This window comes from Elephantulus edwardii, unplaced genomic scaffold (genome assembly GCF_000299155.1).
Source record: "Elephantulus edwardii isolate Elephantulus edwardi_28Jun2011 unplaced genomic scaffold, EleEdw1.0 scaffold00125, whole genome shotgun sequence".
NCBI classification, from domain to species: Eukaryota; Metazoa; Chordata; class Mammalia; order Macroscelidea; family Macroscelididae; genus Elephantulus; species Elephantulus edwardii.
The window spans coordinates 8,660,321-8,688,057 of NW_006399875.1; the positions used below are offsets into that span (position 1 = coordinate 8,660,321).

A 27,737-nucleotide genomic window follows, 5' to 3' on the forward strand; every position below is an offset into this window, starting at 1 on the left:
GATAAGTTTCTAAGACACAGAAAATTACATATGCGATAAAGAACAAACCATGGTACTGGATATGTTGATATGAAAGTTAATATTATTAGTTAACATTTTAATAAAAATGGACACTCATGACCAAAGAGAAACCCTCCTATAAAGACCTTTGCATACAAAAGTAAGTAATTTTTACAACAAAACCCTCAAAAAACAAAGATTTCTATAATAATAGATACTATGTGGAACCAAAGTCACTTCTTGTGCATGCTAAAATTCCTCTCTCTATATATAGTATATTCTTGGAAGCAGGAGTGGCATCCACTTTCAAAATAGCCTGCCTCCGGAAACCCTATGAACCTAGAGAAATGATGAAAGTTATACAAGCCTACGACTTGAAGGCACTTAACACAACAACAACGTAGTATAGTCACTATACATATAATTTTTTTTACTATATTTCAATATAAATTATAATGTTTTTCCATGGAATATTAACACCTGCATAAGAACTCTTCTTGTAAGTGTTATTAAAATATATTCCAATATACTCTATCAGTCTGGGTTTTCATTATGTATTTCCTTAATGACATTTTGCTGGATCATTTCTATGAAAGATGCTCCATATGTTCATTGAATGAGTAATTAGGCAATTTATTACGTGACAGTCATCTTAGAATATTGGTCTGCTATCAAAAAGAATCACTTCTCTCCTTCAGCCTGACTCCCACGAGACAGGCAGGATGAGCTTACAGACAGACTTCATTTCATTCTCCTTTGCTGTATTGTACTTTGCAGATATTGCTCCTTTTACAAACTGAAGGTATGGGATAACCCTGTATCCAGCAAGTCTACTGGTGCTATTTTCCCAACAGTACGAGCTACCTCATGTCTCTATTATGTTTTGATGATTCTTACAATATTTCAATTTTATTTTTCATAGTGCTAGTGCATGCTTAAAAGACTGCAGAACAGTGTTGTTAAACCTTTCACCTATGTTGGAAAGGGAAAAAAAAGTGTGATTTGGTTTACTACAATAAACCAAAACTTGTGTGCTTTGCTACATTACAATATACACTACTTTTATTACAATACTCATTGTCTTGCAGCGGGCTGGACCTAACGCTGAAGAAAAAAATATGACACATCATCAAATCTCCTCCTTGAAATTCCTTAAATGAATAATAATAATTTGTAACTCAATAAAGATTATTTCATTAATGACCTACATTGAACAAAGACAACGATCTTCTACAGTGAATAGATTTATTAATACATTGAACATATGGCAATTTAGAATCATAAAGGATAATTCACTTTTTAAAGTCACTTTTCTTAATCTTGGCATACACACCCACACAGCTTTCATATTTCGACTTAACTTTAATGCTAAGAATTAGATATACCTGAAGATTATATCTGAGAAAATCAGAGAAATGAAACCTCAACACTAGTTTAGGACAAAGACCCTCCAGGGCAGGAAAATCACCTCATAGTGGTTGTAGTTGTTGTTAAGAACCATCAAGTCAGAACCAATCCATAGCTGATCCTCAGGAGGTATCTTCAGATGCAGTTAATTGCATGGAAGAGATTGCCCATTCTCCTGTGGAGCAGCTATTGGAATTCAAACCACATGTCTTTGGGATTGCAGCCCAGCTTCTTGCCACTAGGCCAGCAATGCTCCCTCCACCTCGTGGAAGCTCATGAAATTCCCTGCTTGGTGACCTCTTCTTTCATATAAGCAGACACTGCCCTAAGAGTTCAATAACCACTTCTATGCCATGGGATATCCAAGTGGCTCTACCCAAACTAGAAGCTTGAGGACAGGCTTCGGTCCTCCTCATGTTAGTCTTCAGCCATGAAAAAGTTCAGCCTTTGGTGCTCCAAAATGAACACTGATCTTTCTTATTAAAAAAAAACAAAACCAGACACCAAAAACAAACAAACAAACAAAAAAAAAGGTCTACAATATGTTTTCACTGCAGTCTCATCAAAGATTTTGAGAAGTCATTTTATTTTTGCTACTAGTCTGGAGAGGATTAAACCAAGTTACTCCTTGGAGGCAAGGATTCTGGGGCTTCGTCTGACATACTTTGGACATGTTGCCAGGAGGGACAGGTCCTTGGAGAGGGACATCATGCTTGAGAGGGGGGAGGGACGGCGCAGGAGGGGAAGATCCTCTATGAGATGGATTGATTCGGTGACTGGGGTAATCGGGATGGGTGTGTCAGAGGCAGTGCGGTTGGCACAGGATAGAGCAGGGTTTAGGGCTGTTGTGCATAGGGTCGCTATGAGTCACAAACGACTTGACGGCACATAACAACAACAACAACAACTAGTCTATTTAGAATCCTAGTGAGATTTCTAGATAACACCAGAATAAGAACTCATAGCAAAACCCAACATTATCAACATAGTAATGTGAGTAAGGAGAAGAGGAATGTGGACCTTACTTTTCTATTACCCTTCAGAAATATGCTTTTAAAATCCTCCTGGCACACATTTGAAAGCAAAGCAATCAAGTGGTACAACAAATGTCTCATCCATTTTTCTACTCACTTCTCTTTTTCATAAATGATACCACTGAATCACCTAAACTCTCTTCTTTCCACCCACTTAACTGCTCCAACCAATCACATGATTTCTGCCCAGGAGACGTTTCCTTAGACATACTATTGATGGCATGCATATTCAGGTTTAATCTTATGCTTCCTTAATCAGTTCCTATGTATTAAACAAAACCAGGTTCCTCCAGAGCCTCTACACTGTTTGATCAATGATCCATCCATGCCTGGATCACGTTAGGCTATTGTTCTGCTGAGATGTTCTGAAGCACAGGATGAGTGACATCACTTTCATCCATTCCTGATGCTTTTTTCACCATCACAGAATCACAAAACCAAAACACAGGATCCAAACAGAAAACCAAAACTTGGGGGGTTTTACAGAAAAGCAGATTTATATTCAAGTGCAAACTTAGCAGATATGAATGAAAGAATCTTGATCATACAGTTTCCCTATAATTTGCTAGCTTCCTTTATTTGTAAGATATATATGATTCTTAAGAAATGAATTCTTTTTAACTAAAACCTTCAAATGATTTACTCATTCATCTTTACAACAAAATAATGTTGAAAGGGGAATCATCCAAGCTTTTGTTAGTTCCACATGGACAATCCTTAAGTATACACTTCCAGAGCCACCTCTGAGACATTGGGAAGATGAATCTGCTTTGGCCTAACATGTATTTCTCTGTGATTACACATCCTTGATCTAGTTGGATAGATTTCTAGATTTTATATTTTGGAACACTGATTACTTGGTACAACTGATTTAAAGGTATGAATACCAGAAATAAAAAGCCTGTCAAAAATTTTACCTATAGAGAACCTGAAATGATTGTATGTGTACATGTGTTCTAAGGAATATTTTTCCAAATAACAAGACAGAAGTCAAAGCAATTAATAATCACATTTTAATACTCATATATTATATTCAAATAACCTGCAACCTTCTGATTTGCATCCAATATAATGAACTTAACTGGCACCACATAATTGAGAGCATCCAGTTTTTAAATCTGCTCATATGTACGTGTAACAAAAATGAACATTTTCTACCTGTTCTTTGACCGAGGCAAGGATGGCCGAGGTGGTTTCTGTTTCGGAACCGTCCCCATTGGAGGTGTTCAAGCCAGGACTCAGCGAGCTGGTCTTCTCCGAGGCTGATGAAGGCTGGTCTGGGACAGGCATAGCTCCTGCAGTGGAAGAAAACAGGTTCAATATCATCAGATGTCACTACTGCAAACACACATGATGACGAGGATTCTAGGACATGTGTTTGGGGGAAAGACAAACAATTGCTAGAAAAATCATGGCATAGTTATACAAGAAAGGATGACAAAGTAGACCAAATGCATTTTCTATATCATAGCCCGTTTTCAAGGAGTCAGTTCTGACTCATAGTGACCCCATGAATGTCAGAGCAGATCTGTGTTCCATTCGATTTTATAGGCTGATCTTTTGGGAGTAGGGAATGATGTTTTTGCAAGGCACCTCTTGGTAACCACAGACCTCCAATATTATGGTTAGCAGGTCAATACATTTATCACTATATCACCCTGATTGATATTCCTTCTCCTATGTCATTCCCAACCAAATTCTACAATAAAATTCATAACTCTGTACATGTTTAAGAGGTAAGAGACGAGAAATGCTGAGAGTAAAAATACAGGAAAGATTCTAAGGAAGACTGGAAAGGGGAACAAGAGTCTAAAGGAAAAGCAACTCCAACTGCTATTTTATATCTTAATAAACTTAATATAGGTATATTCCAGTGCACAAGAAAATGGTACTAGATTTTTCTAGGTAAAGATGTCATACAACATAAATTATTGCAAACGTATCAATTAAGGAAACAGCATAATACGCAGATGACACAACCTAGCTTGAAGAAAGTGAAGAGGACTTGATGCACTTACTGAAGTGGATCAAAGAGTATAGCTTTCAAAACGGATTACACCTCAACATAAAAAATATAATAATTATCAAAATTCTCATTACTGGGCCAATAGGCAATAACATGACAGATAGAGGAAAGACTAGTTGTCACCAATTTCATCTTATTTGGATCTACAACCAACTCCCAGGAAGTACCTTAGAGTCACTATGGTTGGGGGTTAACAAAACTTAACAGCAAGACAACAAGCACAAATATTTATTTTCCTTCTCTGTGACCAACAAGAACTCAGAGCTGACATGATCCAATTGCTGAAGCTTCTTCTCTCTCAATTTATAGAAGAACAAACTCAAATAATAATATTTTAGACTTAAATGACATTAATTCTAGTTAATTCTAATTTATTAATTGTTGCCCTGTTAAACTTTGCCACTGCTACTGGAGTGAGATGGTACCTCATTGTGGTTTTGATTTGCATCTCTCTTATTGCCAGTGATATGGAGCATTTCTTCATGTGTCTGTTTGCCATTTGAATATCTTCCTCTATAAAAATTCTTTCCACGTCTTTTGTTCATTTTGTAATTGGGTTATCAGTATTTTTCTTGTGGAGGCCCAGGAGGATTCTGCAAACTTTTCTTATAAGACTCTTATCTGAGATGGAATCACCAAATGTTTGTTCTCGGTCTGTAGATTTTCTTTCACCTTGTTGGAAAAAAGTTTTTGATGCACACATTGATGTAATCTTTATAAGGTTCCATTCATCAATTTTATCCTCTTCAGATTGTGCATTTCTTGCTGTATATAGCAGTCTCTTCATACCTTGGACTAGTGCTTCTATGCTTGATCCCAGTTTGTCTCTTATGAATATTATGGTTTTTGGCTTTACTCCCAGGTCTGTGATCCACCTTGAGTTAATTTTTGTGTATGGTGTAAGATGAGGATCCTGTTTCAGCTTTCTGCAGGTGAAAGTCCTGTTTTGCCAGCACCATTTGTTGAAGAAGTTGTCATTTCCCCATTTGATAGCTTTGATTTCCTTGTCAAATATCAATTGACCATAGGTAGCTGGGTCTATTTCTGGGTTCTCAATTTTGTTCCATTGGTCTATGTGCCTATCATTTTACCAGTATCATGTGGCTTTGGTTACTACTGCTGTGTAGTACTATTCGAGGTTTTGGAGTGCTCTGCCTCCAACCTCATTTTTTTTTTCTCAGAAGTGTTTTGCTTTTCGACGTCTCTTGCGTCTCCAAATAAATTTGATAAATTGCCTTTTGAATCTCCCTGAAAAATGAATTTGGTATCTGGATTGGGATTGTATTGAACATGTAGACTGCTTTTGGTAGAATTTTCATTTTCACAATATTGAGTTTTCCTATCCATGAACAGGGCACATTTTCCTATTTCTTTAGGTCATTTATTGTGTCTTGCAGAAATGCTCTATAGTTTTCTTTGTACAGTACTTTTGTATATCTAGTTAGGTTCACTCACAAGTATCTCAGTTTATGGTTGGCTATTGTAAATGGTATTGCTTTCCTGATTTCCTTCTCTGAGTTTTCTTTGTTACTCTAGAGGAATGCTATTGATTTTTGTATATTGATCTTATATCCTACCACTCTACTAAACTGGCCTATTAACTCTGTTTTTTGTTAAGTCTTTGGGGTTTTCAGTGTACACTATCATATCATCTGCATATAACAACAGTTTAACCATTTCTTTGCTGATTGAATACCTCTCCTCCCCCCTTCTCTTGTTGTATTGTCCTAGCAAGCACTTCCAATAAAATATTGAAGATAAATGGTGACAGTGGGCATCCTTGTCTGGTCCCTGTTTGCAAGAAAAATGGTTTTAGTCTTTCTCCATTGAGAATGATGTTGACTCTTGGTTTTGCATATATTCTTTTCACTATGTGGAGGGAATTCCTTTCAATTCCAATTTTGCTGAGTGTCTTTATCAGGAAGGGGTGTTGAATTTTGTCAAATGCCTTTTCTGCATCAATTGCTAAGATCATATGGTTCTTGTTATTCACTCTGTTAATATAGTGAATCACATCAATTGTTTTTCTTCTGTTGAACCATCCTTGCATACCTGTTATAAATTCTACTTGTTCATGGTATTTTTTTTATGTGCTTTTTTATTCTATTGGTTAAGATTTTGTTAAGGATTTTTGTATCTATATTCATGAGATATATTGACTCTGGAAGTGCTGCTTTTCTTTTTTCAATTTGCTGAAATAATTTAAGTAGAATAGGTGCTAAATCCTCTCTGAATGTTTAGTAGAATTCAGCTGTGAAGCTATCTGGTCCAAGACTTTTCTTATGAGGAAGTTTTTAAAGACATTTTCAATTTCTTCTCTTGTGATGCGTCTGTTCAAGTTTTCTATATCTGTTCTTGTCAATCAGGGTAGGAGATGGGTTTCAAGAAATTTGTCCATATCCTCTATGTTTTCAAATTTATCAGAGTATAGCTTTTCATAGTATTCTGATATTATCGATTTAATTTAATCTGGTTCTGTTGTGATGTCACCTCTATCATTTCTTAATCAGGTTATTTGTGCTTTTTTGTTGTTGTTGTTGTTGTTGTTGTTGTTAAATTTGCCAGTGGTTAGTCAATTTTACTCACCCTTTTGAAAAAAAATCAGCTCCTTGTCTTTTGATGGTTTCCCCTGTTTTTCTGTTTTCTATCTGATTGATTTCAGCTCTTGTCCTTATAATTTCTTTTCTTTTAGAGGTTAGGATTAGATTGTTGATTTTTTCTATTTGCTGAAGGTGTTGAGTTAGATCATTGATTCTTTATTCTTCCATTTTTATGTGTGTGCCGATAGCTATGAATTGCCCCTAAAGACTGCCTTAGCTGTATCCCAGAGGTTTTGGTAGGTTGCACTTTCATTATCATTTGCTTCAAAAAAATTTGAATCTCATTTTTTTATTTCTGTTATAACCCAATAATATTCTAGCAGAGAGTTATTTCATTTCCACATGGGTGGTTTTGTAAATTTTACCCTTCTGTGGTTAATTTCTTGTTTTATGGCATTATGGTCTGAGAAAATATTTTTATTATTTCAAGGTTGGGTTTTTTTAATTTTTGAGGCTTGCTTTGTGTCTTAACATATGATCAGTTCTGGAGAATGTATCATATGCACTCGAAAAATGTGAATTGAGTTTTAGTGTGGTGCAGTACTCTGAATACAACCACAAGTTCAAGTTAGCTGATTGTATAGTTGAGATCTTCTTCATTGTTGTTGAGTTTGAGTTGACTTATCCTTTGGTGATAGCAGTGTGTTGAATCTGCCACCACTATTGTGGTTCTGTTTATTTCTCTCTTCAGTTTGGTTAATGCATTTTGCAGGTCTATCATTTGGTGCATAAATGTTGACCAAGGTTATGTCTTCTTAATCTATTGTGCTTTTAATTTGTATGTTATGCCCTTCCTTATGTTCAATGGTGGTTTTCATTATGAAATCTATTTTATCAGATATCAGTTTTGCCATTCCTTCTTTTTATAAGTTGCCATTTTCTTGGTACATTTTTTTCCAGCCTTTGATTTTGAGTCTGTAGTTCTCTTGCTTTTTTCAGGTATGTCTCTTTTATGCAACTTACTGATCGTTGTTTTTTGTCTGCTTTTTTTATTTTTTTTTTACCCATGCTGTTCCTCTTTTTCTTTTAATTGGTGCACTTAGTCCATTCACATTAAGTGTGATTATTTTCAGGCCAAGTCTTATTTTTGCTATTTTGGTTTTTTTGTTGTTGTTTCTTGTTACAATGGTCCATTTACTCTTACTTTGTGTGTAGGAAGTTACTTAAAATTTCTTGCCATTTTGGTCTTTTTTTTTCAAATTCCTTAAGGTCCTTCTTTTCTACAAAGAATCTAATTTCCCCTTCTAATTTGATAGAAAGCTTTGCTGGGTATAGGATCCATGGCTGTTATTGCCTTCTAGCTCACATGGTTTCTGCTTAGAAATCAGAACTTAATCAAATTGTTTCCCCTTTGTAGGTAACTCTTTTTTGGTTCTTTGTTTGTTTGTTGTTTGTTTGTTTTGGTTTTGGTTTTTTGCGCTGCTTTTAGAAGTCTATCCTTATCTTTTAATCTGGAGAATTTGACTATGATATGTCTTGCTGTTTTTCTTTTGGGGTCTAGTCTATTTGGTACTTTTATTTGTATCTCTCTTACTGACAGTGATTTGGAGCATTTTTTCATGTGTCTGTTTAACAGGGCAGCAAGTAATAAATGTTAGAGAGGATGTGGCAAGAAAGGAACTCTTGTATATTGATGGTGGGATTGTAAAATGGTACAACAATTCTAGAAGACAGTTTGGTGCTTCCTCAGAAAGCTGAGCATAGAAATTCCATATGATCCAGCTATTCCACTACTTGGAATATACCCTGAGAATATGAGAACTGAAGCACAAACGGAGATTTGTACATTAATGTTAATAGCAGCATTAATCCACATCACAAGAACATGGAAACAGCCCAAATGTCCAACCACAAATGAATGGATTGAGAAGTTATGGTACGATCTCACAATGGAATACAATACAGCACACAGGAGCAGTGATTTTGTAAATCACTACCTAACTTGAGAGGGACTGGAGAGCATTTTGCTGAGTGAACTAACTCTGTCCCACAAGGATAAATGTTGTATAAAATCATTATTGTAGAATGAGTATAAGGATCTAAGATGGGTGAGAAAGGGTGGAAGCCGAGGGATGAAGATGAGCAGAGAGAGAGGGAAATAATCATGGGGTTGTAAAATTTGATGGGTGAGGGAAATAAAAAAAAATTGGTTCTTGAAAGCAATACATTCAAATTTTGTAAATAAACTAGTAGAAAATTTTAAAAAGAACTCTCCAATAAACCTATGAAAAACCAGCAACTGTTAATAAATTAATAATAATAATAATAAACAAACACCACAATGAGGTACCATCTCACTACCATGACAGTGGCAAAGTTAAACTGACAGTCTTGCTCTTTAGTATTTTATAGCTGTTGTTACGTGCCATCAAGTCAGAACTGACTCACAGTTAACTATACCATTGGGGGTTTGAAGCTGTAAATTGCATAGGAGGAGATTTGCCATCTTTATCCCTTGGAGAAGCTGATGGTTTTGAACTGCATGCCTGCAGGCTGACCATGGAACTCTACCACTAAGACACCAGAACACTTTTTTGAGTCTGTTCTTTATATAAATCTTTTGTAATGCTTGGTAAAAGTTACTCTCCCTCATGGGGGTTATTTCTTCCAGAAACCAATATCAGACGTAATGCATCCTTTCATCTAATTCATTTATGTGAGAAAGCAGGTATATGCTGGACAAAATAACCCTTGTCCTTAATGTGAAAGTGTCTTTAATTAGGCAGTTTGGCGCTTCCTCAAAAAGGTGAACATAGAAATTCCATATAAACCAGCTGTTTTACTACTTGGGATATACCCTGAGAAAATGAGAACTGAGGCACAAATGGAGATTTTATAAACCAATGTTCATAGCAGCATTACTCAACATCGCAAGAACACCCAAACCGTCTAATGTCCAACCACAAACGAATGGATTGAGAAATTATGCTTAAATAACCCTGTGGAATACTATGCAGCACACAGGAGCAACGATATTGTAAATTATTACCTAACTTGGGAGGGACTGTACAGCATTATGTTGAGTGCACTAACTCAGTCTCACAAGGAAGAATGTTGTATAAAATCATTATTGTAGAATGAGTATAAGAATCCAAGAGAGGTAGGAGAGGTTGGGCGCAGACAAAAAAGGATGTGTGGGGGAGGCGGAGATTAACCATGGGGTTGTACAATTTGATGGAGGAGGGGGAGGGAAATTGAAAGAATCTGTTGTCTAAAACAATGTGTTCTAATTTTGTAAATTAATGTAAAACTTAAAAAAGGAACATTTTTAGTCTAAAACCAATAAATAACATCGTAAAGATTAAAAAAAAAATAACGTCAGTTTACAGACTATAGTGCACTTGATCTAAGCTATGGTCTCTTCTATCACTTGATATCACTTGAACATTGGACAATGAATAAGTTGGACAGAACCATTGATGTCTTAGAGCTGTGGTGTCGGAGAAGAGTACTGAATATCTCATGGCCCAGAGAACAAACAAATATGTCTTGAAGAAAATTCAACTGAGGTTCTCTTTAGAGGCAAGAATGTCCAATTTCATTTAACAGAAGCAGAGGTCAATCCTTGGAAAGGGACATCATGGTTGGGAAGGTGGAGAGTCAGCGAAAGACAGGAAGACACTCCAGAAGATGGACTGACACAGTGACTACAGCAGTGGGCTCAACTCTCTCAGGGATGATGAAGACACAAGATAGGGCAGGTTTCAGTTCTGTGTTCACTGGATCACATGAGTCAGTCAACTTGACAGTACTCAGCAGCAATTTTCTTAACCAATACATGTCTAACATGCAATTTTGGAAATAGTAGTATATTTCTATGAAAAGGTATTCCATGCTATATCACATCCGATCATCCTGAGTTTTGCAGAAGAACCTTGTCTGATACAGTGCTTTATCCCACAATTCAGTGCAGCCTTTGCATTATGCTATTAACCATATTCCATATTCTATGCAAATAATGTGAGACATCAACATTTGTTTGCCAACTGTGCCTTCCCCACTCTGTCACTGCAAGGTATTTTTGTACTGCCAATCTTTTTTTAACATGTTGCTGTGGAAAAAATTAACAGAGTATACTTGGGAAAATATCTCCTGCAGGAATGGCTCAGTTGGCAAACAAATGTACAAGGTGATTATTATTTAATCCAAAATACTGTATATAATAACTTAGGAAGACAGTAATAAAAAAGGGTCCAATTTTCTCATTTGGTATGGTAACTGAGCTTTTCTTTTTAGAATCGGTTATAATGCTACTGCTGTCGTATACCATAGAATCAAAACTGACCCTTGGCTGACACTCCAGCAGGTTTCCAGAGGCAGTAATCTCACGGGAGGAGATTTATCATCTTTCTCCTGTAAAGCAGCTGGTAGATTCAAGCAGCATGCCTTTGGGATTGCAGTGCAGCTTCTTGCCAGTAGGCCATCAGAGCTCCCTGGTATCATAAACACCTCATACTGCTACTGGTGTGTATTAGTTCATTCAATATAACACTCTCCAATCTCTCCCAAGTTATGTAGTATGTTTTAAAATCATTGCTCCTGAGTGCTGTGTAATATTTCATCAGGTAACCATGCTCAATCCATTCAGATGTGGCTGGACATATGAGCTGGTTCCATGTTTCTACAACGGTGAATATTGCTAGAAGCAAAGATTTTGAAAAATACTACACAACTTGGGAGAGATTAGAGAGTATTACTCAGTCTCATAATTACAATACTGCATAAAACCATTACTGTAATAATAGATGGACTGCAAGTAAGATGTGTGTACATGTCCAAAGAGAGAATGGGGGGATAAGGGGAGGAATAAAGAGAGGGGAATCACTGAGAGGACAGAGTTTGGTGAGTACAGAGAGGGGAATGTAACTGAAAATTCAGCAGGGATCTGAAAAGGTGGGGTAGTAGTGGGCATAGATCCATGGTGATTAATTTAAAAAAAAAAAATCTTAAAAAACACACAAAAAACCACACAACAAACCCAAAACACTACCTGTTCATTACTCATTATATGGAGAGAAAGTAGTTCTGGTGGCCTCGTGGTAAAAAGGTATACTGACAACCTGAAGGCACACAGTTCTAATCCATCAGCTGCTCCATGGGAGAAAGACGAGCAGTCTCCTCCAGCGCAACTTACTGCCTCTGAAAAGCCACTGGAGGGTCAGCAATGAGTCAGCTCCCATTCAATGGTACAAAACAACAACAGTGTAAATAAAGGACGGTATAAAACACAATGCACATGCATGAAGCACAATGCATATGGCTAATAAAGATAGTAATTAAAAACTATTTTCAGATACACTAAAATATCTTAAACAGAATAATAGTAAAAAAATCTTCAAAATGAATTAAAAAAATATACTGTATTGGGCAAATCTTAGAGCAAGTACCTTTATTGATGTCTACTCATAACACATTGCCATGGGAAAGTCTGCTGTTTAGGGACCTCTCCAAAGGACTGAAGAGCAATGCTGTCTCTCTGGAGACTAAGGTGCGTCTTATACAGGCCATGGTCTTTGCTATCATTTGTTATGCATCAGAGAGTTGGACAATGACCAAGGAGGATAGAAGGAGAATTGATGCCTTTGAGCTGTGGTGCTGGAGAAGAGTATTGAGAGTACCACGGACTGCTAGGAAAACAAACAGATTCATCCTGGAAAGGGTTAAACCAGGTGGCTCCTTGGAGGCAAGGATTCTGAGGCTCTGTCTAACATACTTTGGACATGTTGTGAGGAGAGACCGGTCCTTGGAGAAGGACATCATGCTTGGGAGGGTGGAGGGACAGCGCAGGAGAGGAAGGCCCTCTATGAGGTGGATTGATTCAGTGACTGGGGTAATCGGGATGGGAGTGTCAGAGACAGTGTGATTGGCACAGGACAGAGCAGAGTTTAGGGCTGTTGTACATAGGGTCGCTATGAGTTGCAAGCGACTCGACGGCACATAACAACAACAACAAACATCACACTTAAAAGCTTTGTTTACTTATTTTTTTACATTAATGGTCTTATGCAGTATGTGTCCTTGTGAGACTGAGTTCACTCAGCATAATGCTCTCCAGTCTCTCCCAAATTTTGTAGTATTTTTCAAAATCATTCCTCCTGAGTGTTCCACAATATTGCAGTGTGTGACTATACCACAATTTCAAAGCTTTATTTAAAAAAACTTCACACTTGTTTCTGCTCTTAGAGAGCTCCAGGCATTTCTACCTAGCAACTGATGACTAATCATCTCCCCTAAAGCAGCTGATAAGCTCTCATGTCACACTCACTCAGGCATCCACCCAGCATGCCTGTGACAATATTGCTTGACTTCCATGATGATTCTCTGTCATTCTCTTCACCTCTCTCCATCCTGCCACTCCCACCACCCTCATATTCTGACATCATCCAATCTGAAATCCAAGCCCACTCCTCCCCAGTGGATTCACTTCATAATGAATTCCTATCAGGTTTCTGAGGCTTTAAGTCCTCATGGCAGGAGACCGCCAGTCTTTTTTCTTGAAGAAACTGGTGGATGTTAACTGTCAACTTTTCCATTTGCAGCCTGACCTGACCCCCATGACACACTACACTATCAGGGAAACTTTCTGACATCATAAAAAAAATGTATTGTTTACCTCTCAGGTCAACAGGTGGCACTAGTTTCACACTGTAGCATACAGACTATTGATACTATTGGAATAAAAAACTATTTCATTAGCTAGATGTGCATTGTCCAATATGGTAGCCATTAGCCCCTGGCCACATACTAGTGTCTCCTGGGGAAAAGATGAACACTCTGCTTGTGTGTTTGTTACAGCCTCACAAACCCAGTGGAGGGTCAACCCTGAGTTGTTTTCAATTCAATGACATTGAATAGTCACAAAGTGCTATCTAAATTTTCATCAACTAGAATGAAATAACAACAGAATGAAATAAAATTGCAAATGCATTTCATTAGTACTACCTACATTTCATTTGTTCCACATCCACACAGTGTCAATAACGACTGTAAACGAGTAAATGCAAATGTAGAAGATGTCATCATTGTGAGAATTTATGTTGACAGTGCTGTTTTACACACTAGTCAACTCTTCCATGTAATCTTTCACTCAGAGATTTACTCCTGGGCCGCAGAGGTGGTGAAAAGCAATCAGCTCCTGCATCTAACCTGAAGGGAGAGCCATCTGGATCACTGATAGATGGCATGTTGACTGGGAGCCAAAGATGCAGGAGTCCAGATGCTTACGAGAGTCCGGTCATCAGTCAAACTGTGAAGACTATAGATGGGACAGATCTGGGAGAAGAGAAGGTGATTTGCTCTAAAACTTTCCACCCAACATCTGGTCACCTGACTCTTCTTCAGTCTCACAACAGGACAGATGAGAGCGCCTGTCAGAAACTGAGCTCTGATGTCAGCTGGGAAATACAAAGATTGATGAACTAAGTATTGCTCATGAAAATCTTTTTATGTTTTTTTTTATTCTCTATCTGATCTCCAGTTGTTACATAGGTTTTTTTAATTTTCCCCTTATTAGTTTATTTACAAAATATGAATAAAATTTGAACAAACTCTTTCAGTTTCCCTCACCCACTCACCCATCAAATTGTATAACCCAATGCTTAATCCCCTCTTCCTCCTGTACATCCACATGCCTCTGCTTCCAGCCTCTCCCACCTTCCTGGATCCTTATACTCATTCTACAGTAATGGTTTTATACAATATTTATCCTTATTGGACTGAGTTGGTTCATTCAGCATGATGCTTATTAAAATCTTTATTCATCCTCTTTTTATTTATTTATTTATTTTTTCCCTTTGGGCAAGTGCCTTTGAGCTTCTATTTTAACGTTCCTGGTTGTTGTTGTTAGGTACTGAGTCAAGTATGACTCATAGTGCCCCTGTGAACAGCAGATCTGAACCCTGTCCTAACCTGTGCTATCCTCACAATCTCTGATACACTCAAGCCCATTGCTGCAGTCAGTATGTCAGTCCATCTGGTTGAAGGTCTTCCTCTCCTTTCCAAGCAGGATGGCCCTCTCCGAGAATTAAGCTCTGTCTCACACACTTTGGGCATGTTGCCAGGAGGGGCCAGTTCTTGGAGAAGGACACCATGTTTAGGAGGGAGGACAGCACAGGAGAGGGATGAGATGTGTTGGCATAGTAACTGGGGTAATGGGAGTCGGTGTGTTGCAAACAGTGAGATTGGCTCAGGATAGGGCATGGTTCAAAGTTATCATACATAGGATCATTGTAAGCTACAGGCAACTTGACACAGAGCAACAACAAAAGCAGCAAGCTTAAAGTATATGAGACAAAGTTCATCATCTTTGTCTGCAAGGATCTAGAAACTCCGAATACCCTTTTTGGCACATCATCTCTCTTTTTTTAAAATTTTATTTAAATTTATTATTAATTTCAGTAAAAATTTATAGACTTTGGATTTCCATTCATTCATTGTCCAATCAGTTGGACACATCATCTCTTACATCACTCTCTGTCCCTATCAAACACTGCCAGAACCAACTCATAGTTGACTCGCTACTGGGTTTTTAGAGTTCGTAAATCACACAGGAGGAGACAGCCCATCATTCTCCTGTGGGGCAGCAGGAGGATTTTAACTTGGGACCTTTGGGTTGGCAGTGTAACCCCCTACTCATTGCTGTTTTTGTTATGTACATCAAGTTGGAACTGATCCACAGCTGACCCTCTGGTGGGTTTTCAGAGGCTGTAATCTGCACGGGAGGAGACTGTCCATTCTTCCTTCTGTGGGGCACCTAGTAGAATTGAATCACATGCCTTTAGGTTGTCAGTACAACTTCTTGCCACTAGGTCACCTCAGAAGACTCTCTTAACTTCCTGCTACCTGTGTGCTGACCTGCTTTACGTCTTTCATCCACTCTGGTTCATGCAGAACAAATAAATGATTCCCATCCTCATTAAGGGAGTAAGTTGTGATTCAAAGGTAGAGCTTTAACCTTCTACCACCTGCTGGATTCCGTGGAAAGGAACTTGTTGCTAAAATGGGGCAAAGGAAGTCAAAGAACAGGAAACCAAATGGTGAGCAGACTCCTGAATGATTGGATGACACAAAGAACAAAGCCCATCTCACTGGGAGCTCACAAGTTGTTACTGTGATGAATAAGATTCAACAAAGCTTTCAGACCAAGACTGAGAAATTATTAAGGAGAAAGGTGTAATGATCGACTTTCAGAAATCAGGCTATGAACATCTGAAGAATCACAATGTCCCATTGAGCATGGGTTGACACCAACTCAAAATTAATTCAATAGGAGCTAATAAAGCCAGTAATACTTTTTAAGACCACCTCCTTCTCCACATTGTAATCCCCTGCTCTAAACTACAAAAATGATGCTTGGAAGGACAGAGGGTCAGCGAAGGAGAGAAAGAGCCTCAACCAGGTAGACTGAGACAGTCACTGACTGGCATATGGACTCCAGCGTGCCAGGAATTGTGAAGATGGCACAGGACAGGATTTATAAGGTTACTATAAGTTGTACTCAGCTTGAGGGCATCTCACTAACTGTGCATCATCTATTGCTTTCAAAATTAGTATATTTTATAGATATTTGTTTTTTACAAAATCATTGCCCATGCATAGTATTCCCTTGTGTGAATGTACCATAATTTCCCAATCCATTCCTTTAATGCTTCTATGAACACTGGTGTACAAATCTCAGTTTGTGCATCAGTTATCATATTCTCAGGGTATAATCCAGGTAGTGGAATAGCTGGGTCATATGTAATTTCTATGTTCAGCTTTTTGAGGAAGCGCCAAACTGCCTTCCAGAATGATTGTACCATTTTACTATCCCACCAACAATGTGTAAGAGTTCCTTTCTCACCACATCCTCTCCAATATTTATTACTTGCTGCCCTCTTAAACTCTGCCACTGTTACTGGAGTGAGATGTTACTTCATTGTGGTTTTGACTTGCATCTCTCTTACTTCCAGGATTTAGAGCATTTCTTCATATGTCTTTTTGCCATTTGAGCATCTTCCTCTGAAATTATTTTGTAAATTATTAACTATCTTGGGAGTGACTGGAAAGCATTATGCCGAGTGAACTAACTCAGTACCTCAAGGATAAATATTGTATAAAACAATTGTATAAAAGCAGAGGGATGCGGATGTGTAGGGGAGGGGGATTAATTATGAGGTTATATAATTTTATGGGGGTGGGGGTGAGGGAAATGAAAAGAATTTGTTCTTAAAAACAATGTATTCAAATTTTATAAATAAACTAGTAGAAATTTATTTTTCTAAAAAAATAAAGAATGTCAATTTCTTCTCAGTCTCACAGGGATAAATATTGTATAAAATCATTATTGTAGAATGAGTATAAGGACCCAAGACGGGTGGAGAGGTTGGAAGCAGAGAGATGCGGATGTGCAGGAGGAGGAGGGCTGTTAATCATGGGATTGGACAATTTGTTGATGTGGGGATGAGGCAAATTGAAAGAATGTGTTCTTGAAAACAATGTATTCTAATTTTATAAATAAACTAGTGTGGGGGGGAATGAAAAATGACTGCAAAATAAATAAACAAATACATACATACATACATACATACATACATACATACATACATTACAGGATTTCCTGACTCCATAAAGGAAAAAAAATAAGAAATACAAATATTACTTACTCGGCTATAAAGTACACAAATAAAAAAATATTTGTCTTTTATAATCTTCCAATCTACAGAGGATAGATGAAATACACTGAGTATGTAAAACTAAAGAATAAGTGTAAAATATACTATTAACATTGGGCTGAATAGAATGTGAATTTTTACAAATTAATGGCACCAAGAAGAAGACTGAGCTGCTCATTTGCATGGTCACAGAAGTCATTAAATTGAGATTCTTTGTCTGCAACTCACACGTCATCAGCTAGAGAAATCTTCCAGAGTGTCCCTCTCACTTAAAACCCTGGCTATTCCTTTTTAAAACTGAAATGCAAAATTACATCTTGTCCTCATAATATAACAATACAATAATTAATAGTTGTCAATACTAAAAACAATTAGAGCAGAAGCTCAATCAGTCTTGGTTTGCATTCAATTTTCCACTTCTACCTTAGTACCTAATATAAAGCAACCAGTTAATAAAAATTTGTTGAGTTAATGGATGAACTATTAGTGTAAAATCAATAATAGTTGCTTACTGGAGCAAGCAACGTGAGTTAAATGGGCTTTGCGTTCTGAGCATTTCTCTGTGTATAATTTGAAATGTCACTCCTTTATTTTCACCCTAGAAATGTCTTGTCAAAAATCCTCTGACCAGTCTAAACTTCTGCCTGGGTTCAGCCTGAGAATGTATACGTTGGGTAGTTTGCTTCTAAGTCAGAGCTATCAATCAAGCAGGCTCTAGGGCTTCTGGTGGTTGACATTTGCAACTGGCTACTTGCAAGATGAAGCTGACAAAATTTATCCTGGATATCACACAAGAAGGGGAAGATGCACTGAGCCATATTCTGAGCAGGCAACTCAAAGGGTATCGGCCAGACACAGCCAGCACATGGTGATATGCCCAGTCTGACTCAGTACCACGGTGCTGTTCCTTACAGGCAAGGATGGGAAACTTTGTCTCACATCCTTTGGGTATATTGTTAGGAGGGCCAGTCCTTGGAAAAAGACATCATCACCTTGCAAAGGTGGAGGGTGAGTAAAACAAAGGAAGACTCACAAGAAGACAGATGAACGCAGTGGCTCAAGTACATGAGAGATGAGGCTGGCACAGGATAGGGCATGGTTCAGGTCAACTACTGATCACAGGGTCCCTATGAGTTGAACTTGACTCAGTAGCATGTAAGAAAAACAACTTGGTACCTGAGAGGCAAAGAGTTAGGAATCTCTCATAGAGACACAAGGTCAATTTGTTCCTATAATGGAAGGTATGACGGTAGGTTGTAAAGTTGCTGAGATCTCTGTGTGACATGTGAGTCGTGGTTCACATTTGAACCACAACTGTTCCATAGGTGAGTTCACAGCACTGGGGACAGTGGGAGAAGGATGGGCAATCTCTCATGTGATTAACTGCCTCTGAAAACCTGCTGGAGGGTCAGGTATGGGGCAGCTCTATTCCTACGGTACACAATAACAACAAACCTATCCTTTATTATTACGTATACTGTCTGTTGAGGAGCACAGAACCAACCAATTAAACATCAATATTATCATCGTTGTTATTGCCACCAAGTCAATTAAGACTTATAGTAACCATATGAGCAGTAGATCTAAACCTTGACCTATCCTGTACCACTCTCACTCAAGCTCACTGGTGTCATCTCTGTGTAATCCATTTCCTTGAAAGTCTTTCTCTCCTTTGTCGGCTCTCCTTATTGTTGTTGTGTACTGTTGAGTCAGAACCAACCCAAAGCTGACCCTCCAGTGGGTTTTCAGAGACTGTCCATCCTCCCATAGAGCAGCTGGTGCCTTCGAACCACACACCTTCAGGATTGCAGCCCAGCTTCTTGCCACTAGGCCACAAAAGCTCACTGGACTCTTATTATTAATGATGTTAATTATGCCTCAGAGTCAAAAGGGTGTGGCCATCCCTACTGCTCATGCTAATGACTATATTAACAACATCAATGACAACATTGTTGTGGTTGTTATGTGCCGTCGAGTCGCTTGCGACTCATAGCGACCCTATGTGCAACAGCCCTAAACTCTGCTCTGTCCTGTGCCAATCGCACTGTCTCTGACACTCCCATCCCAATTACCCCAGTCACTGAATCAATGCACCTCACAGAGGGCCTTCCCCTCCTGCGCTGTCCCTCCACCCTACCAAGCATGATATCCCTCTCCGAGGACCAGCCTCTCCTTACAACATATCCAAAGTATGTTAGATGAAACCTCACAATCCTTGCCTCCAAGGAGCCACCCGGTTAAACCTCTCCAGGATGAATATGTTTGTTTTCTTAGCAATCCATGGTATTCTCAATACTCTTCTCCAGCACCACAGCTCAAAGGCATCAATTCTCCTTTTATCCTCCTTAGTCATTGTCCAACTTTCTGATGCATAACAAGTGATAGCAAAGGCCATGGCCTGTATCAGATGCACCTTAGTCTCCAGAGTGACAGCATTGCTCTTCAGTACTTTGGAGAGGTCCCTAACAGCAGACTTTCTCATGGCAATGCGCCTTTTAATTTCCTAGCTTCTGGTGCCAAGAGTGTTGACTGTGGAACCGAGCTAGTTCAAATTAATAATTATCATAATACAAAATTCCAGGGTTCATCTGAACTTTAAATATCTGTTATGTTAATGAATGAACTATTGTTGATTGCTGCCGAGCTGAGCACAACTCGTAGTGACTCTGTGAGCAAAAGGCCTGAAGCCTTTCTATAACTATTATTACTTGCCAATGTTTGTGGAGCTTTCAGGAGCATGTTGTTTAGGATGTGGATGCCACTCCTGCTTCCATGAACTATTAGTGTAAAATAAAAAATGGTTGCTTACTGGAGCAAGCAGCGTGGGTTAAGTGCGCTTCACATGAAAAAGAGAGAAGAGAAGAGAAGAGAAGAGAAGAGAAGAGAAGAGAAGAGAAGAGAAGAGAAGAGCAGAGCAGAGCAGAGCAGAGCAGAGCAGAGCAGAGCAGAGCAGAGCAGAGCAGAGAAGTGACTCACTTAGAAAAGTGATAGTTAATCTAGTCATGCTATCTAATGCAACTATTTCAAAAACTGAATAGATTTCTAAGCTCAGTGACTTCCCTTTATGCCTAAATCTGGGATTCTGGAATTTACATAGACATCTATGTCCCTTTAAATGGAACATACATCAAAATCGGCACATTATTTTAAATTTGACTGTTCCTAACAATGACAGGAAGGAGCTTTTGTGGAAACAGTACATAGTGTGTCAGTCAGGTTATTAACTAAAAGAAAAGTAGCTCGAGTCCATCAATAGCTCCAGTCAGTAAAAGATGGGCAATCTCTTCCTGCCAAGATGTACAAATAAAGCCCGAACATCATGAAGGAGCAGGAAAGAAGGATTCACAGAAATAAGCAACTACTACAATGGGCTTGAGTTTGCCAGATCTTGAGGAAGATGCGTAACAGGGCAAGATTCAGATAGGCTGTTCACAGGGCTACTATGAGTGACAGTCAACACCTAACAATAATTACAGGGAAGAAGAGGAGAAAGCACAATTACAATGTGGGTATTATAATTCAGGTTATTAAATAAAATGCAAATGAACATCTTGATGGCAGTGGAATTATTTTGGTTGTTTTTATTTTTTAAAATATGAGGGAAATGTGAGTGTAGTATATAGAATATAAGAAGGTGTCTCAGTGGTAGCATGATGAGATTTTGGCTGGAACTTCAATGGAAACACTCAGCAGGGCTCCTGATACAGTACTCAAGTCAGTGCCCAGAACTTGCTGCTTCTGTCAAACATCTCAGGGGCTAGTGTTCCCCTTCCTGCTGTTCTGAAAGATTTCCCACCTTTCCTGTACATCAGCATAACTGTGCAAGACATTTAGCAACAGCAGTGATGTTCAGACCTTCAAACAACCTGCCTCCCCAAACTTCCCTCGATGCAGTGATTTATCTCAAGTTCCTCCAGTGAAGCATATAGCCTTAAACAACAAAATTCTGGCAAAACATGAAATGATGCTGTAAAGGAAATACACTGGGAATTACCACTTCCACCTGTCAAGGCAGTGCTCCCCAGTGCTAGCCACATTGTCCCACAGCAAGTTCTTATGCCATGGGACTTGAAAGTGTCCACTCAATTTATACCAATGTACCCTTCATCAGATGCCACTCACAATTCTAGATCTCAACCACACTTTCCCTCTGCCTTCAAAAATTGCAACCAATGATAGTCAAAAGCAAAATTAAATGCTGTAAATATTTATTTGTATTTTGCAACGAGTCTATTTAGCCCTGGTTAAATTACGGACTTTCTCTTTCAAAATGAATTTTGCTAGCCATTATTTGACTTTGTTTGTTTGTTTGTTTGGGGTGATTTGTGCTGGTTGGTTGTTTTTTCCCCCTCCAAAAGCAAGTGTCAGCTGATTAGACATTAGCCCAATTTACCTAACAACCACCCAAGGACAGAGGGTTTACTTGGTTTATAGTCAAACAGCATCTGTTGGGCATGCCTGTCTTTAAAAATGTCATAGTACTGGGCTAAGTTTGTGACTTGGATACTCCTTCTGGAGTGCTTCCACTATGGAAGGAGGTTTCTCATGTCTTGATGAACAATGTTGGGTGGAGAAGAGATTGAGGTTGTTAGCTTGCTCTGTTCCACAGTTAACATTCTTAACACCAGTAGTCAGGAAATCAAAAGACAAATTATATTGGGAAAATCTGCTGTCAGAGCCCTCTCCAGAGTGCTGAAAAGAAACAATGTCAGTCTAGAGGCTAAAGGGTGCCTAATCCAGGCCATGGTCTTTGCAATTACTTGTTATGCTTCAGAGAGCTGGACAATGACTAAGGATGACAGAGAAGAATTGATGCCTTCGAGTTATGGTGCTGGAGAAGAGTTTTGAACATACCATGTATCGCCAAGAAAACAAACATGTCTGCCTTGGAGAGGGTGAAACCAAGTCTCTCCTTGAAGGCTAGGATTTTGAAGCTCTGTCTCACATACTTACAGCACGTGGCCAGGAGTGATTGGCCCTTGGAGAAGGACATCAGAAGAGTAAAGGGACAGAACAAGAGAGGAAGAGCCCAGATGAGAGGGATTGAAAAAGTAACTGGGGCAATGGGGGTTGGTGTGTCAAAATTAGTGAGACTGGCTCAATACAGGGCAGGGTTTAGAGCTGCTGTACATGGGGGTTGCTATGGGTTACAGGTGACTTGACAGCATGTACCAACAATAAACTTGATGAGGGGGTCACCAGGACCTGGAACTGACTTGATAGCAGCGGATCTGGTCTTTGTACTCGTACTTTTGCCAACTTATTTTTTTAATCTTTAATCAGCAAAAATAAAAACATTTCCTATGAATTTTTATAAATAAAATTTATAATCTTTTTATTACTAAACCTTTTTTTAAAATTGTATCTTAGAAAATAAATTTCCTGTTCCATTTTCCACCTATTCTTTTCTTTTAGTTTTTCCAATCTTCTGCTTTTTATCATGATGCAAGGCAGCAAAGTCTGATTAGCCAAAGAGTCAAAAGAGCTGAGGTTTTATTCTAGTGCTGCTGGGAGTGTATGTTTATGCATCTAAATCTCCTCATTTGTGCAGGCAACTCTCAGTTCTACGTGTTTTAGAAACACTCAAGCATATATGAAGCTCTTCAACAGACATTTTGAAGAAATTCTTTTTTTACAGTTATCTTTTTTGCTTTCCCTCACAAACATCTGATCAACAGTACATGATCACAGGTAATTATAATCCTACATGCTTGTACTTTAATGCAGTATTATAGTTTGTGATATAAGTCACCCATTTGTAAAAATCAAAATGTATTTGTTAACTTCTTGCATATACAGACAGACAGACTCATGGCCACAGAATTGCTAGCAACTCATTAGCTGTTCCTCAGTGAGTTTTCAGAAGCACAGGAGTAGATGGTTTATCTTCTGCTGAGTATCTGGTCGATTCAAACCACCAGCCCACCAGCCTTTGAGTTGGTAGCACAACTCTGCACCCACTATACCACCAGAGCTGTATGAAATCACCTATGTGCTCCGACTTTTAGTATGTTAAAATTCAGGTCACAGGGGCACCCACCTGGTCATGATAAAACTGCCATGATTCATTACAATATGAGGCAAGTCATTAAGAATGCCCTCAAAAACATATACCTCTAGTCTCTACTTAGCGAATAATCAAATTGTAAGTAAAAATAAAATTCCTAGTGTATCTTGTATAAGGCTTATAATGTAACCATCTTTTCCATTTTACCATCTCTAACTAGTACTAAGCATCTTTTCTACTATTGTTGTTGTTATGTGTCACCATGCTACCTGTGACTGACAGCAATCCTATGTATAAGAGCTCTGAACCATGCTCTATCCTGAACTAACCACATTATCTCTGACACATCTACTCTCATTACCCCAGTTATTCAGTCAATCCATCTCATCGAGGGTCTTCCTCTCCTGTACTGTCCCTCCACCCTCCCAAGCATGACGTCCAAGGACTGGTCCCTCATTGCAATATACCCAAAGCATGTCAGATGAAGCATCAGAATCCTTGTCTCCAGGGAGTATTCCGGCTTCACCCTCTCTAGGATGAACCTGTTTATTTTCCTAGTAGTCCATAGTATATTCAACACTCTCCTCCAGCACCACAGCTCAAAGGCATCAATTCTCCTTCCAGCATCCCTAGTTTTTGTCCATGTTTCTAATGCATAGCACATAATTGCAAAGAACATGGCCTGTATCAGGCACACCTTAGTCTCTAGACTGACATCACTGCTCTTCAGTACTCTGGAGATGTCATTGTTGTTATGTGCCATCAGATCATCAGCAACTCATAGCAAACCTAGATACAACTACTATGAAGCCTGCCTTGTCCTGTGACAGTCTCACTGACTCTGACACCTACTCCCATTGCCTCAGTTACTGTATCAATCCATCTCGTTGGGATCTTCCTCGCCTGCACGGTCCCTTTTTTCTTCCAGGCATGATGTCCTTCTCCAAGGACCAGCCCTTCTGGTCCAAGACCTCTTCAAGACAGAGGTATGTGAGATGAAGCTCATCTTTGTTTCCAAGAGCACTCTGGCTGTACTTTCTACAGGACATATCTGTTTTTTCTTTTGCCAGTCCATGGGATGTTCGGTACTCTTCTCCAACACCACAGCTCAAAGGTATCAATTCTTTTTCTGTTATTCTTATTCATTGTCTAGCTCTCAGATGCACAGCAAATGACTGGAAAGACCATGGCCTGAATCTGATACACCTTGGTCTTCAAACTGACATTATTGTTCCTCAATAATCTGAAGAGGTGCCTGACTGCAAACTTTCTCTGTATAATAAGTCTCCTCATTTCCTGACTGCTGGTACCAAAGGTGTTGAAAGTGGACTCAACGAAGATGAAGTTGTTTTTTTTCTTTCACTAATGCTCTGGAAATGTACCGAGATAAAGCTTTTTCTTGTTGGTTTGTCCCTTCAAATCGATTCCAACTTATCACTATCCTCCAGGTTTGAGAAGTATTATTCAGCAGTGTTTTCTAAGCTGTAATTGGTGGCTTAGTGGTAAGAAGTTGGACTGGAATCCTGAAGGCACATGGTTTGAGGCCACGAGCCCCTCTCATGCAATTAACTGCCTCTGAAAACCTGTTGAAGGGTTCTGACTCTATGGTGCACAATGACAACAAGAACAATCCTTATAGAAGCGAATGGCCAGGTCTTGGCTCCAATGGAATCACTGGGAACTCAAATAATTGACCTTTTAGTTATCAGTCAAACAGTTAAATCATTGTTCTACCAGGGCTGCTAAATATTCAAATATAAATATTTGAATACTCTCATATTTCCCTTTATTCAAGTTTTCTAGAAATTATTTTCTCTATTTCTTAAATGAAGAAAAATCAATGAAAATGCTGTCAATTCAAAGCAGATTCACTAAAGAATGAGGTAAACACAATATCACATACAGATGTACAAACGAGATAATTGCTCTGAAGATATTTTTAAGAATTTTAAACTGCATGCCAACAATTCTTTTTAGAAAACAATATAAGGTAACATTGTGTGTTTGCTATGCAACAGGCATTGTTGAGAGTTCTTCCCTGGGACTGACTCAGTTTTTACAATAAGCCTAAGCTGAATTCCTATTACTATCCCATTGTCCAGATGATGAACTGAATCTCTCTGCTCAAGATAATAGAGATGATGGCAAGTCTTTCAGCACACACAATTCTCAACCATGTTGCAAATTCATTCCTCTTAACTCTGAATACAGTATTCCTTTTAATTTTGAAGCCAATTTAGAAAATGACTCATCAATTACAAAATGATTCACTGAGACTCTGTAAGGTCCAGGACCAAATACTGAGCAAAGCCTACAAAAAGCAGTGAAAAGGAAATAGTTATTTTCCTATTTAACAAGGGCTGCAGAGGAAAACAATGAATACAGGCACATGATACATAGCATGAACCTTGTTGTAAAGAGGGACTTTCTAAAGAGAGAAGTCTTTATTTTGCTGTTTCAGTGCTTAGCATAATGGTCAACATGTATTCTAGAAAGGTCATGTTTAACTGGCTCCATTCCATAACCCTTGCTGACCGGCACTCGCTGTGCTGTGGCCCACTGTCCACTCCAGTCAGTCCAAGGTCCCGTTTGCTCACACTGGTGAAGGACTGATCAAGAGTCATCTCTATTAATTCCATTCATTCCAGTTTAAATTCTTCTTATACTGTTTAATTCAACACTATGTAAAGCACTGAACTGATCATAAATTTATCAACTCTTACATTGCCAACATCTACCAGGATTCCTTCTTCAGGATCCTTTAAGTAAATTACTGCACTTTAAAGACACAGACGTAAAAATCAAAAAGGATGCAATAAAAAGAAGTTCAGATAGGAGGAGTGTTTGCAAGATTACTGGTCTAAATCTTCTGTGAGTAGATCTATATTTAAAGAAATAATAGGTAACATGTAATTTTATAATAATTCTATGTTGTAAGTTACTTCACTTCAGAGGCTGGTCTCAAAATCTTGTTAAAGAGAGTTTTGCCCCAATCAGAGTTATTATTCATTTACTGAATGAATGGGTAACGATGCTATGTTTAAACTATTTTGTTTGTTATTGGTCCTTCAATTGTATAGACACTGTATGAACAATGTAATTATTGACTGACTGAATCAATTAGTCATTTATTAACTAAATACACAAACAAGTAACAAGTGATACTTGTTCACACCAATAATTTAACCAAAGAAAATACTGCTGGGCTTTGAAGGGACCTTTTGCTTCACTATGGGTTCTGCCTGGGTCCTTTGAGACTTCTTGTCTCTACCTGACACCCACATGAGGCAAGGAGACCTGGTAGACTGCTTCCATGAAACAGTAATTACTCCAAAGACGAGGCTAAATTTAAACAGAAAAAGTGACTGGAAATTTTAATTTTGAGTAACAAATCTACACATCATCTTATTGGAAAATCATTATCTAATTTCTGTGCACCACACATATAATTGGCACAACTGAAAAAAAATGCTTCTCAATTAACTGCAAATTTTTAAAAGTAGCGCTCTGAACATAGAGCTAAAATTCCATTGATATGTTGAACCAATTGAAAGAAAAAGGATGAGGAGAATTAATTAGAAATTAATTTGCAGAATAACACTAGACCTAGTCATGATTTAATCATTGTATAGTTATCAGACAAAAAAACCCCACAAACAAACCCAATAAACAACCTGAATAATAAAGGATTGCACTATCATTTTATATGCTATTATTTTGATCATATCATAAAATATGACACTAAATATCATTTTATTTTAATTATTATACAGTGATTTTAGAATTAATGAATGCAGTGCTCATGAGCCTGCTCTGAATACCATGATCTCTGTTTGACAGCCTAAGACCTCATCATATTAGCACTTAACATCCAGAGTCCAGTATCAGTGTCTACAGCACAAAATATGTTACATAAAAAAAGTACCAATGAGAGAGTTTTTGTTTTTCAAGGAGAGGAGCAAAGGGGGGGGGCAGGGGGGAGGGATTTGTGCAGGGAGAAGGGTGCAACAA

At 38.4% G+C, this 27,737-nt stretch overlaps 1 protein-coding gene across 1 annotated transcript in view; it reads right to left on the bottom strand.

The window, feature by feature from the left end:
* The window catches only part of CTNND2 (catenin (cadherin-associated protein), delta 2), a 1,564,764-nt gene that overhangs the window by 1,273,384 nt on the left and 263,643 nt on the right, over nt 1-27,737 (bottom strand). The window contains exon 2 of the mRNA XM_006893173.1: nt 3,600-3,736. The gene's annotated coding sequence lies outside the window, so the exon portion shown is untranslated. The remainder of the gene's footprint in view (nt 1-3,599; nt 3,737-27,737) is intronic.